The sequence below is a fragment of the Strix uralensis genome, chromosome Z (genome assembly GCF_047716275.1).
Source record: "Strix uralensis isolate ZFMK-TIS-50842 chromosome Z, bStrUra1, whole genome shotgun sequence".
NCBI lineage: Eukaryota > Metazoa > Chordata > Aves > Strigiformes > Strigidae > Strix > Strix uralensis.
In genome coordinates, this window is record NC_134012.1 from 47,552,564 (window position 1) to 47,564,987 (window position 12,424).

General features: G+C 46.7%; 1 pseudogene; it reads left to right on the forward strand.

Moving 5' to 3' along the window:
* The first annotated feature begins 5,789 nt into the window (after positions 1 to 5,789).
* LOC141938249 (U6 snRNA-associated Sm-like protein LSm5) lies at positions 5,790 to 8,668 on the forward strand (annotated as a pseudogene).
* The last annotated feature ends 3,756 nt before the right edge of the window (positions 8,669 to 12,424 follow it).

Below are 12,424 nucleotides of genomic sequence, written 5' to 3' on the forward strand. Positions count from 1 at the left end.
GTGGGGGTGGTTTGGGGGGATATGGGTTTTTTGGGGGGTGATTTGCTGGGATATTTGGGGATTTGGGGGGATATGGGGGATATAAGGGGGACTTTAGAAGGATATGGGGGTTTTGGGTGTAATGGCAGGTTTTGAGATGATTTGTGGGGATATGGGGAGATATGGGGGGTTTTGGGGGGGTTGGGTGGATATGGGGGGTTTGGGGGCACATGGAGAAGTTTTGGTGGTGATTTAGGGGATGTGGGGAGGTATTGGCGTGATCTGGGGATATACAGGATGTTTGGGGGTAAAATGGGGGATATGGGTGGTTTTGGGGTGATTTGGGGGGATATGGGATGTTGGGTGGATATTGTGGTGTGATTTGGGGAGATATGGGTAGTTTTTGGGGTGATTTGGGGGATATGGGTGGGTTTGGGGTCATATGGGGAGGTTTTGGGGTTGATTTGGGATATATGGGGAGTTTGGGGGGATATGGGGGATATGGGAGGGATTGGCGGGATATGGCGGGTGATTTGGGGGGATATGGGTGGTTTTGGAGGTGATTTGGTGGCATATGGGGAGGTTTGGGGGGATATTGAGTGGTGATTTGGGGGTGATATGGGGGTGTTTGGGGGTATATGGGGGATAGAAGTGGTATTTTGGAAGGATATGGGACGGTTTGGGGTGATATGGGAAGGTTTTGAGGTGATTTGGGTGTATTTGGGGAGATATGGGGCATTTAGGGGGGATCTGGTGAGATATGGGGGGGTTTGGGGGCATATGGGTAGGTTTGGGGGGTGATTTAGGGGATATGGGTGGGTTGTGGGTTGATTTGGGGATATAGAGGAGGTTTAGCGGGTATAGTAAGTTTGGGGGTGTTATGGGGGTGGTTGAGGGCATATGGGGGTGATTTGGGGTTTATGCGGGTTTGGGGGGATATGGGGGATATGGGGGTGTATGGGGAATTTTAGGGGTGATTTGGGGATATATGGAGGGGTTGCGGTGATATGGGGGTATATGGTGGGGTTGGGGGTATATGGGGGTGATTTGGGGGCATATGGGGGGTTTTGGGGGTGATTTGGTGGTATATGGGGGGTTTGGATGGGATATGTGGGGGAGTCCTGGGGGATATGGGGGTGTTTGGAGGATATGGGGGATATAAGGGTTATTTTGGAAGGATATGTGTGGTTTTGGGGTGCTATGGGAAACTTTTGAGGTGATCTGGGTGGATTTGGTGAGATATGGGGGTTTGGGGGGTTATGGGGAGGTTTTGGGGTTGATTTAGGGGATATGGGGTGTTTTGGGGTTATTTGGGGAGATATGGGGTGTTTGGGGGTGATTTGGTGGGATATGGGGTGGTTTGGGGGGATATGGGGGATATAAGAGGTGTTTTAAATTGTTATGGGGGTGTTTATCCCCCACAAGATCCCTCCCAGTACCCCAGCAGCCCCCACTGGACCCTTCTTGCACCCCATTACTGTCCCCCAGGACCCCAATATCTCCCCCAGAAACCACCCCCAGGAGACGATCATTAGACCCGCCCCCCCCCCTTCCCACCCCCAGACACTAATAACCCCCTGAACTCCCCCATGACCCCAATAACACCCCCCAAGCACCAAGACCCTCCACCAATACCTCCCTCAAAACACCCCCAGGACCCCAGTACCTCCCCCAGAACCCCCTCCAGGATGTCCCCAATCCCCCCACCTCGGACACCAATATCTCCCTCAAGACCCCCCCCGAGGACCCCAATAACCCTCCCAAACCCCTCCAGGACACCCCCCACCCCCCGACTCCATTACACTCCCTCTAGGACCCAAATAACCCCCTCAGGACACCAATAACTCCCACAACTCCCACAGAACCCCAATAACACCCCCCCAAGAATCCCCCCAGCTCCCAAATCCCCCACTCACGGCACAGGCAGGAGTGTGGGCAGGTGCTGGGGGGGGACAACGTGCTGGAGCCCCCCCGAGGGTCCCCTGGCCCCCACAGGGCCTACTTCCTGCTGACAGTCTGCGAGGGCCTATGGTCTGCAGTGAGGCGGCCTAGGCAGGAGGTCCTCCAGCTCTCTGTGGTCTGCACTGAGGGATGTTCCAGGAAGAGAGTTTGGTTCACCCAGCAAGTGGGAATTCCTCCTTTTAAAACACTCGCTTTGTTCTGGATGGCTGAATGAATAGTCTTCCTGCAAAGGTGGCACCAGCACCAGCACCAGCAGCACCAGCACCAGCAGCACCAGCACCAGCACCAGCACCAGCACCAGTGGTGGTGGCTCCGGCCTAGCAGTGGGTGAGTGCAGGGGCTGGGGCCGATTTCCCTGGAGGGGGTGGTGGGATCGCCAGGGAAGGGGAAAGCTTTGTTCTAAAAACACAAACTTTTCCATGGTTCTGATTTTTTTTAAAAAAAGTTTTGTTGTCACAGTTCGGGCTGTTCAGATGTTCTGATGTGTGTCTGTGCTTGTCCTTTTACCTTGAACTTGTTGGGTCTTTGCTGTCTGTAAGGGTCTGTTGTGTCTGCGGGGTTTATCTGTCAGGTTACCCCAGGGAAAGTGAATTTTAGCTCTTTATTTTTACTTCAAGTGTGAAGGAGGTGACGCATTTAATATTTTCTGCTCTCTGTGGTGATTTGGTTTGTGTGGGTTCAATCTGATGAACACCTCAGAGTGGTGCTTCAGAGGGTGCCAGTCACCAGAGCCAAGAGGTGCTGATCAGAAACCGGCATTAAGCCCGAGGGCGAGAGCTGGCCCAGGCGGGCTCTTGCCTTCTGGCTGTGGGACAGTTTTTCCCAGGTCGGGGGTGCTGGGAGCGATATGGGGGGGTGAGCATGGGGGTGTGCTGGAGCCCAGCCCCTTTGCAGAGCCCCGCTGCTCCTCTGGCTTTCTGGACAAAGTTCAGTTTCTGTGCTGAGCTTCTAATTTGCACCTTTTCCAAAAGACAAATCCTGTTTGTTTCAAGTTGGAACGACCCTGCTCTGCTTTCAGAAAAGAATCTCTTGACATCTGCAGGCAGAGCAGAAGTCTCACACAATGAAGGTACAAGAAGTAATTGAAAAGTAATTAAAGGACAAGTTTCTGTGTGCTGGGATCCTGGAAGTGCTTCTGGTTGTGAAATCCGGCAGCAACACTTGCTCTGAGACTGCAAACAGCTGGCAGAGCTCCTGCCGTGGGTGGCACTGCTTCAGCCTCCCCCGTCAGCTGCTCCTTCATCTCCAGCTCTCTGCTCTGCGCCAGCTCTGCATAAAATAGTCGCTTTTCACTGCATGTAGCTGTGGATTGCTGTAAACGTGATGTAACTGGTTGCCATCGTTCTTCTTTGCAAGCTTGTCCCGCCTGATGTGCTGTTGGTCTGCAGATCGTCACCTCGTTCCTAGGTGAGTGTTGGGGCTCCTCCTGGGGTCTCCTGTGCATCTTCTTAAATGTTGACAAAATGCCCATGTGAAAATAGAATTAATCATCAGAATAACTGATAAGGAAGAATTAATCAAGATTTAAACAAAACCAGGCTCCTGTCCAGAACACCTGTATAGTTCATCTTGCCTGTTTTTCCTTCCCGTCGCTTTCAAGCTCCTGTTCAGTTCTGCTGTGCCCTGCATCTCTGCTTGTTCTCACCCCGATTTCATGTAGCCAGGCAGACCAGTTTCCTCCTCCTCCTTTTCCCTGGTTTTCTCCCTGTGAAATCTGTTTTCTGTAATTGCCTGGTCTTCGTGGAAACACATTTAAAAACTGCTCTCGCAGGTTCCCCCCTTTCAGGAGGTGCCTGTGGCTGCAGGGATGCCGTGCGAAGCAGGTGGGACAGGGCTGGTGTCTGCTCCGGGTCGGGGTTTGCACCCCTCGGGTGCTGCGGAGAGGCAGGGTGCTGTGGGCTCGTGGCGGTAGCTCGGGCTCGGAGCAGAACCTGGTCTTTGGGGAAAACGTGAGTTTTCCTGGAGTGACTCCCTGTCCCTAAGGTGGACTGGCAGCCTGCAGCCGGCGTGTGCCCTGTGCCGGGGAGCTGGCCGGGGGGCTGTCAGGGGAGCGGAGAGGTCTGACAACACCTTCCTGGGGCGCTGGCTGGGACAGGCTGGGGAGGTCTTGAGCTTTGTGTGTGGTGGTCAGGGGAGGCCATGCAGCAGATGGAGCCGGCTCGTCTCTGATCGACCTTTTGAGGCAAGTCCTGTTGGGGATTTAGGTTTTAGGACAGTTAACTGAAATCTTGCTTTCTAAGTTCTTGCTGATCGATATGAAAAATGCAACACCTCAGAATGGCAGTAGTCAGAGGTGGGCTGCATCTGGATCCAGGTGATGCTCCTCTGTCCTTAGAACTTAAGGAAGGAAGCTTGCAGGTGTCAGTAGTGCTGCTGCTGAGGGGATTGGGTTTTCCAGAGCTGGGGAGCAGATTCTTACCCTGTCTATACTGCGTCTGCACTGTGAAAGCTTGTGCACAGTAATGCCTTGCTGTCTGACCCTTCTGTTTCAGAGCTCTGCCGTCAGTTATTTAATACCCTGCTCTGGTTACTGTTGTCATGGTCCTGTTTTCCTTCATCCTTCACTGACCATGGTGAGCAGCAGGCATTTGAAGGTGTTGATGAAAATGTGATGGATCAGGAGAGGCAGCAGGACCACTGGCAGTGAAAGAGTTGTCAGGTGTTCAGTGTCACAGGAGAAGCAGCTGAGAGGTTTCAGAATGGTGATTTGTTTGAAGATGGGTCACACGGGGTCACCAGGACATCATGAAGTTTAATTGTGTTATAAAGGGATTTTCCACTCTAAAGCTCAGGCAAGTAGCAGTTATTTCTTGGTATATTAAAAGCAGTTAGAATTTCCTCTACTACTTCTGTCATTACCAGGTGTTGAACTGGCAGCTGACAACCCCAGAGGTCTCGCTTCTGTCTCACCGTCTTCCACATCACACCAGCTGTTCCTGTGTGGTTCAGCTGTGTGCATTGCTGAGGCGCCTGCACACATTCCTCTCTATCCCATTGTTTCCTACGGGAAAAATGGAATTGGGAACAGTCGCACTCTGGGGATTCCATCCTGGGCAGGCAATGGGATGTGCCTGAAACTGTGGTTTGACTGTATGGGGGATTATTGCAGAACCAGAGCGTAGGGTTGGGGAGTCAAAATGTTTCAGCAGCAATGAAGAGAGAAGTATGGGAAGGTTTCAGCTGCAAGCCTGCACACACTTGGTGTGCATGTACTCGAATGCACGGCTGCATTGCCCCACGCTGCAGAGGTTATTGTGTAGAAAAGCCCTTGGTTAGGGGAATAATTGTCTGTTGTTGAGGATTTCTGGAAAGTAAATGGCAGATGCATTATGCTTCTGTCTGACTTGTTTATTCCATCACTACAGCCAGGATCTCTCTGACTCTGTTGTAGTGTGTCCCTTTCTAGCCTTGGCCTGTTGTCTGAAGTTGGTCTGCTCAATTTTTGTGATCCTTAAGGATAAAGTAGTTCATGGCGAAAACTGAGTGTTCATCTGAGTTCATGCTGATAACACAGTTCATGATTATTCTGGGTCAGGGATTGTCTCTTTTACGCTACTACGGTGCTTGTGGCTGAGTCTGATACTTGGTCAGGGCAACCACAGCTCTGGAAATTGGTGACACCCTCTGCTGCTGACCCATCCGTGAGCCCCAGTGGGACATCCTGTACCATAAACCTGACACCAGGTGTGTGTCTCCCCCCGCCCCCCCGCCTTGTTTCTGTGTTTTTTACCAGTGTCAGTGGCAATTACTGCTCTGCCATCGCAGCGTTCGGGCTTTTGTTTGGGAAAATGTGCGTTCTGTAAAAGAGTCTCTTGTACCTTCGGTTTATTTACAGAACTCGTGGGGAAATGCACAGGTTCACGCATTCCTATTGTGATGAAGAGGGATAAGTTGTTGGAATGCTTCTAGGATTTGATGGCTTTGTCAGTCTCCTTTGATGGGAATGTTTAAGGCTGTCGGCTTTATGCTTTGGCTTAATTCCCACATTGCTTTTGAGAGGTTTGAGTGCACTGACTAGAACCTTTTTGTAGGGATCAGTTGTATTATTCTGATATTTTGATTTTACAGATAAAGTTACTGTTCAGTATGAGATGAAAACAAACATTTTGCCTTTAAAACTCTGGGCCTTATTTTCCTTGAAACTGGATTTTCAGATGTGGTGTTAGAAGGCATTGCAGAATTCTAATTGTTATTTCTGCATCTTGTTGCTGTTTAATGTTTGGTGGCCTGAAGAACAGTACTGTGTAAGATCTATAAGCAAAGTGGTTTTGTATTTTAGGAATACCTGCCAGCTGAATAGTTTATACCTTGGACTTAAACTCTAGAGGGTGATCTATGCAGGACAGCCATGTCATAGAGTAGCTGGTGCATGATTTCTACTTGTAGTCAGCTTCCTAATTTGTAGGCTTAATTTTGCACGGGTTGTGTGTTGAACTTTGCAGCAGTTTGTTTGCATTACCATTTGCTTGAGGCCTGGGCAAAGATTTAAAGAGTTTGCAGACTTAAGGATAAGTATTTATTACTTTGTCATGCTGTGTTATTATTTGAAACCTCTTTTGAGTATTGGTGGTATTCAAGAAATTGCCAAGATTTAGAGGGTGACTCTATACCTTTATGTACTGAGCAGAAAAGTACAATGGATCTTTCTAGTTGCCGGGCAGCTTTCTTTGCTTTCTTTGGTCAATCTATCAAGATTATGCTGCGGTGTGGCTAATTTAGTTGGTAGTTGCAACAACTGTTGTCTTAATGGAGAGACTTAGGTCAGTTCTGTAATGAAAACTGGGCTCGCTGTCCCCGCTTCTGTGTTCGTACTCACTTTCTCTAACGCTGCCTCAGTGAGATTCCACTTGAGGGCCGAAGAATCACAAAGCTGGACCAGATTTTGCTAAATGGAAATAACGTAACAGTGGTAAGTCATTGTTGTTAAAAGGCTGCAGGCATATATTTTCTGTACCTGTAAGCTGATCAGTAACTGAGTTCAGCTAGTTCAAGCTGCGCTTTCCAGACACTTCCATTACATGAGGTACTTTCAGGTAGCTTCCAGGGCATATGTGTGTATGAATGATGCTGGAAGAGTGATGTGGCTGCCTTACTTGGTACGTGTTACAGTTTAAAGAAAAATAAAACGAGAAGTGCGTGGCCTTAATTTTATTTTGGTGAGTGTTTTTCTGGTTTTCAGGTGTGCAAGGGAATCACTGCCTTTGTTACCCACTCTGTAGGCCAGCTCATACAGTGGCTTTTAACTCGTGAGTGCTTGCGTGCATAAGTATAGAGGTGGAATGCATCTACATTTCATCCATTACTGTACATATAAATGTGTTTGCAGCAGTTTGGATGCTTAGAAGCTCGTCGAGTCATTTGGCGGTTGTGGTACCGAGCAATGCCCGGAGAGCGGTACCTTTACATGCTCAGGAGAGAAATCTGGAGGTCTGTTGGATTATACCAAATCAGAAGCACCGTGACTTTTAGTATATTGTGTGCTGATGTCTGTAGATCAGTACTGAAACAGTCATGAAATACTGTGATTAAGCATCCCTAAGCTGCCTTCTGCAACTTCCTGAATACCACAAAAGCAGACCCACGGTAGTTCTTTGCTTGTCTGCATGGATGGCTGCAAAGTCTGGCCTTCCTGCAGAAGGGTATTCCTAATTTTGTGGGAAGAGAAGAGGAGGACTGACTTGAGTCAAAGTTGGCTCTGTGTGAATGGGGAGTAATTTCCATTTTGCTGTCTTAGCTACCTTGCGCCTCCTCGCTGTGTGTCTGAGCACGTGCCATCTTGACTTAACCAAAGCAGAAAAAGGGCTTAGAAATGACTGTGCTGCATCCTGAAAGGATAGTGCATGTCCTGACTTCTTGTATGGGGTGAAATTGCTACCGTCCAGTGAAGCTGCTGGTGTGTTCTCTTGAAGCAGGAGCTGGTGATTCTTAGCGTGCAAATTTCCAGCAAGACGTAGAGATGTTTCTGTATTCGAACTTGTGTCTCTTTTGGGGACACATCTTCCCACATCAGGAGGACTGTGCTTTAGACTTTTCCTTACTTTGGTGCCAAAAGCAGCAAAGCTCTTTGTCTTTAGAAGTGCTCAGCTAATTATTAAGAATATATCAGTAAAAGGAATGGTTATTCTCTTTTCCCTTATTGATGTTTTTGCTTTTGTATTCCCTTTTCTGTTGTTCAGTTCTTTACTTTCTTCACAGGAAAATGCTATGCTGACTTATTCCCTGCTGCCTGTAGAAGGGCTCAGGCTCGCTCGTAGTTTTTGGGCTCTGCTTAGCAATAGAAGTTGGAAAGAGGAGACCAACTTCCCAGTGTAGCGACAGTCTGGGGAAGAATTGGCAATTGGAGAAATTCTTCATGGAAGGGAGCATGTTCTTTGTCTTTCTAAAAATGAGCTGTAGTGTTTCTAGACAGACTCATCTCCTTGAAGTGAATAACAAAGACAAAAACCAGGATGTGTGTTATCTAGGCACCCCTTCATGTTTTGTTAAACATTCTTTGCGTTTTGGAGATTTTGGCTTTGGCCTGCACTTCTCTGGCAGTAACTGACTTCCTCTGTTGGGAGAGGAAGTTACTACTGAATCTAAAAAATCACTTTTGTGATCTACCACAAAGTCTCCATCTGCTAAAAACTGTTGTAAAGCAAGACCTGTCAGGTGTGGGTTTGTGAGACTCAAATCTATGGCACTAACACCAGCTGGTTCCTGGAGAGGAGAGGGACCTGAAGTATAAATTGATGCAGCTGTCATCTATGAAGACATGTCGTATCTATATATCTATAACCTAAAGAGAGCTCTTGGGGTGTGGGTTGTTTGTTTATTTGTTTTGTTGACACACTCTTGCAGTTGGCAGTTGAAAAAGACAAGGATTTCCTCTTCAGGAAAGGTGCATTGCTAATGATAATGCTGACTTTGTTAAGTTGAAGTCGTTGAAATCACTTTCTTGTGAAGACACACTGATCTGTTCTGAACAGAAGGCCTTCTTTTTGTTAGTTCCTGTGTTCCGTTATGTCAGTGCACAAGCTAGATTTCTAACTGGTTGATGGGAAAGTAATAGTTCTGTTTCAGTTGCTGTCAGTCTTCAGTTTTTCTCCATCTGTTGCATTTGTTTATGGCCCAAGTCTATGTAAAATACAGGTCGTGAGGCAAGAGATTGCTGTTCTTCAGAACAGGGGCAGGTGCTAAGCTGGATCATTTGTTTAAACACTGCTTCAGGCTGTGTCACCAGAAACCAGGGGGTAGAGTGCTGGAGAATTCGTAAAGCTCTTCAAAGTGGATGCAGCTGTTGCATGCTCAGCCCCCTTTGGTTCAGCTCCCTTTTGCTTGGTAGATAGACTTTCCTAGTTCATGTTCAAGGGATAAAACCAAACCAAAGCAAAGCAAACCCTAAAGGAAGGCTGGTGTTAAAACTTCTCATTGGTGTCCGCGGTGACTCTGCTTTCACCACCAAGTGCTGCTGTGTACACTCAATGAAACTGGGAGCTGCCCGTGCCTGCTTGCGTAGATCTGAGTCCTCGTTTTAGGGTCAATGTTCTTTTGACTGCATCTGTTCTCGCGTGATATAAAAACGTGACAGATATTGGGAGCGACTCTTTAGGAGAATTACTATAAAGGAAGGAATTGCTGGTTTTATTTTGTCATGATGGACAAAAGAATAACTGATTCTAAGTCATGTCCGCTGCAGCTTATGCTTCCACAATACACTGCTCAGCTGATTTCTGTGTGTAAATGGCTTTGGAGGGCAATCCCAAAGGAGGTGCCTGCTGTTGCTCTAGGGAGAAGCAGGCTGCAGCATGGACTCAGAGGGCCAGGACGTGCTTTGCCTTCATGTCACCAGAAGAAGAACGAGGAGTTGAAGAAGGGGACTCGGGAGCAAGAAACTGCAAGGAAGTTGCTGTACGAGATCCTTTTGCCTTGCTCTGTCTGACAGAAAAGCTGCCTTCTGCTCGCTGAGCCTTAGCCCGAAACACTGTGAGCACTCCTTGCTCGAGCCTGTGAGAGGGGAGAGGGTCCTTCCTCTGCCAGGGAGTGTGCTACTGTGGGCTGGCTTGTTCTGAATAGATGATCGGCAGTTGTCGTGTTGAGATTGCATGGTGACAATCTATACTGTTGACCCCCTGAATGGTTTTTCATTTCTGTCCCCGTTTCCTTCTCCAGCTCTTTTTAATACATCGTTTAAAACCAAAAAGTTTTAAACCTACATTTGACTGGAACATCATCTGTCGGTTTTGGCTGCAAACATTTTATTTCCTAAAAATAAGTCGCCTTTTCATCAGAACACTTAAAAGATTTCTGGACAGTGTAGTACTACTGTATTGGGGTTTTTTGAATAAGTTTCTCTACATGTTTCAGTGTGTGCACTTAATTTCTACTTCACTTAGTATTTTGAAAACAGTCTTAATCTGAACAGGAGTTTCATGCTTGGGAGAGAAGAAGAGCAGATCTTGACTCAAGAGCAGCTTTTCAAAGGGAAAGGTGAACTATTTTGTTTCATTTTGGATTTTTATTCTGATGGCACAAACATCTTGTTTTCTCAGGATTTTGTTACCTCGGGAAAAGAACTTGGTATTGCTTCGCTTCCTCCTTCTCTGGTTGGCTTGTTTGTTGTTGGTTTGTTGTTTGTGGGGTTTTTTTTCCCCGTTCCCTCCAGAGGAAGTGCTCAGACTGTTACCTTTTAGGAAGACGTTTTAATTCGTGGCTCAGAGGTCTGCAGACGTCACTCTAAAAGCAGTTTCTGTGCATAATACGAAAGGAAAGATTTTTAACCTTCAGCAGAGAATACAAAGTATTCCAGACGGGTCTGGTTTGCTTTGCCTTCGGTATTCCTGTCGCCTGTTGCTTTGGAAGTGCAGGTAATAAGCTTTTCAGTTGAGTAAACGAGTGCTGGTGTTTTTTTTGTTTTTCTTCCCCTAGAAATCTAGTGCTTAATCATGCTGCGCTGTGCTGTTAGAAGTTGTGGACGCTGTGCTGTTCTCCAGAATGCCCCTTAGGCTGCCACACAAGTAGGTCATTGAGAATAATTACCTTAGGCTTTAAAAATATGGAAAAGTTAACGATGCATAAAGTTTAGAGCAGGGTAGCCGTCAGGTTAAAATCATGTCATGCTTATGACATGCACAGTGATGGTTCCCTTCAGGTTTTTGGGTTGGTTTGGGTTTTTTTTTCCTTCTTTAAGATGGCACTGGTTGCAGAGATCTTAGTTTACTACGTGCCTAACTGTCTTAGTGTGGACGTGGATCCTTCCTGCCTGCTATTTCAGTTTACTGGCAGACATAGTTAAGAGAGCTGTTTGGCGTTGTGGAGTGTATGTATGTATGTGTATAAAGATGTATGTAAACGTGTATGAAAATAAAAAGACCTACAGTGCCCTCCCCACATCCTTAGTTTTTCCTGACCTGTACTTCAGCGTTAGCAAGATTTTAAACTGACGCAAGTGTTGCTATTGCAAATGTTTCCATGTTTGTCTAACTACTTTGAAGAAATACATTTAAAAAGTAATCAAAGCATTAAAGGTTTTGTGGCTTGCCCTAGAATTATAGAGGCTTTCCCTGTCTATTATCTATTCCTTTTTCCAGGATTCACTGTATTTTTTTACCATATGAAATAGAAAGAGATTTCTGTCTTACTGTTGGCTTTTGATAGGTATTTTTTCCTTGGGGAATTGCCCAGCAATTAAGCCCCAGGCTTTGGAATTCAGTTGATGGACAGTTTGCATGTCTGTGTCCAAATATAGATGCTAACAAGCCATCATACAGTTCATGTTCATAACTTTATGAAAAGCCTCCCTTTTTACCCGAGGAGCTGTCCTCTTCCTCCTCCTCCTCCTCAGATGATCCTATTCCAGAGGAGCTCTTATGTTTCATTTGCAAAGAAATCATGACCAGCTCAGTTGTTACTCCCTGCTGTGGAAACAGTTATTGTGACGAATGCAAGTGTTACTCCCGTGTTTGTTAATTCCAAACATCACACCTGATCTTCTGACAGCAGAAAGATCATAACATTCCTTTGTTACCAGCTCTGTTTAATACTTCAGTATACCCCGAATAGGAAAGGACTCTTCTTGTAGAAAGGAAAAAACAGAGGCAGAAGGCTTTTTTCCCTTTTTATGCATCTAGTTAAATCCTCTTTCCATGCGGAAGGATGAGTACGAGAAGAGTGTGTAATGCTGCAGCTGATTACAGTATTAGTTATCAAATGCATTGAGCTTGTGCACAGTCCTTTCTCTCATACAAAACTATAGAGCCAACGCTGGTGACTTACTGTGGTCTGCAGCAAATGGCTCGTTAGGCATTTAATCCACATTCTTCTCCACGGGAGAGTTGGTTAAAACCGTCAGAACTTGAACCTACTAATGGTTTCTGGAGATGTGTCTTATTCATGAACCTTGAGGTTGGGGACTTCTCACTGTGCTAGACAGTGGAGAACTGACTAGTCAAAACATCAGGACACGGCCTACTCTGCATCTTCAAATGTTACAATAGTGAAATAA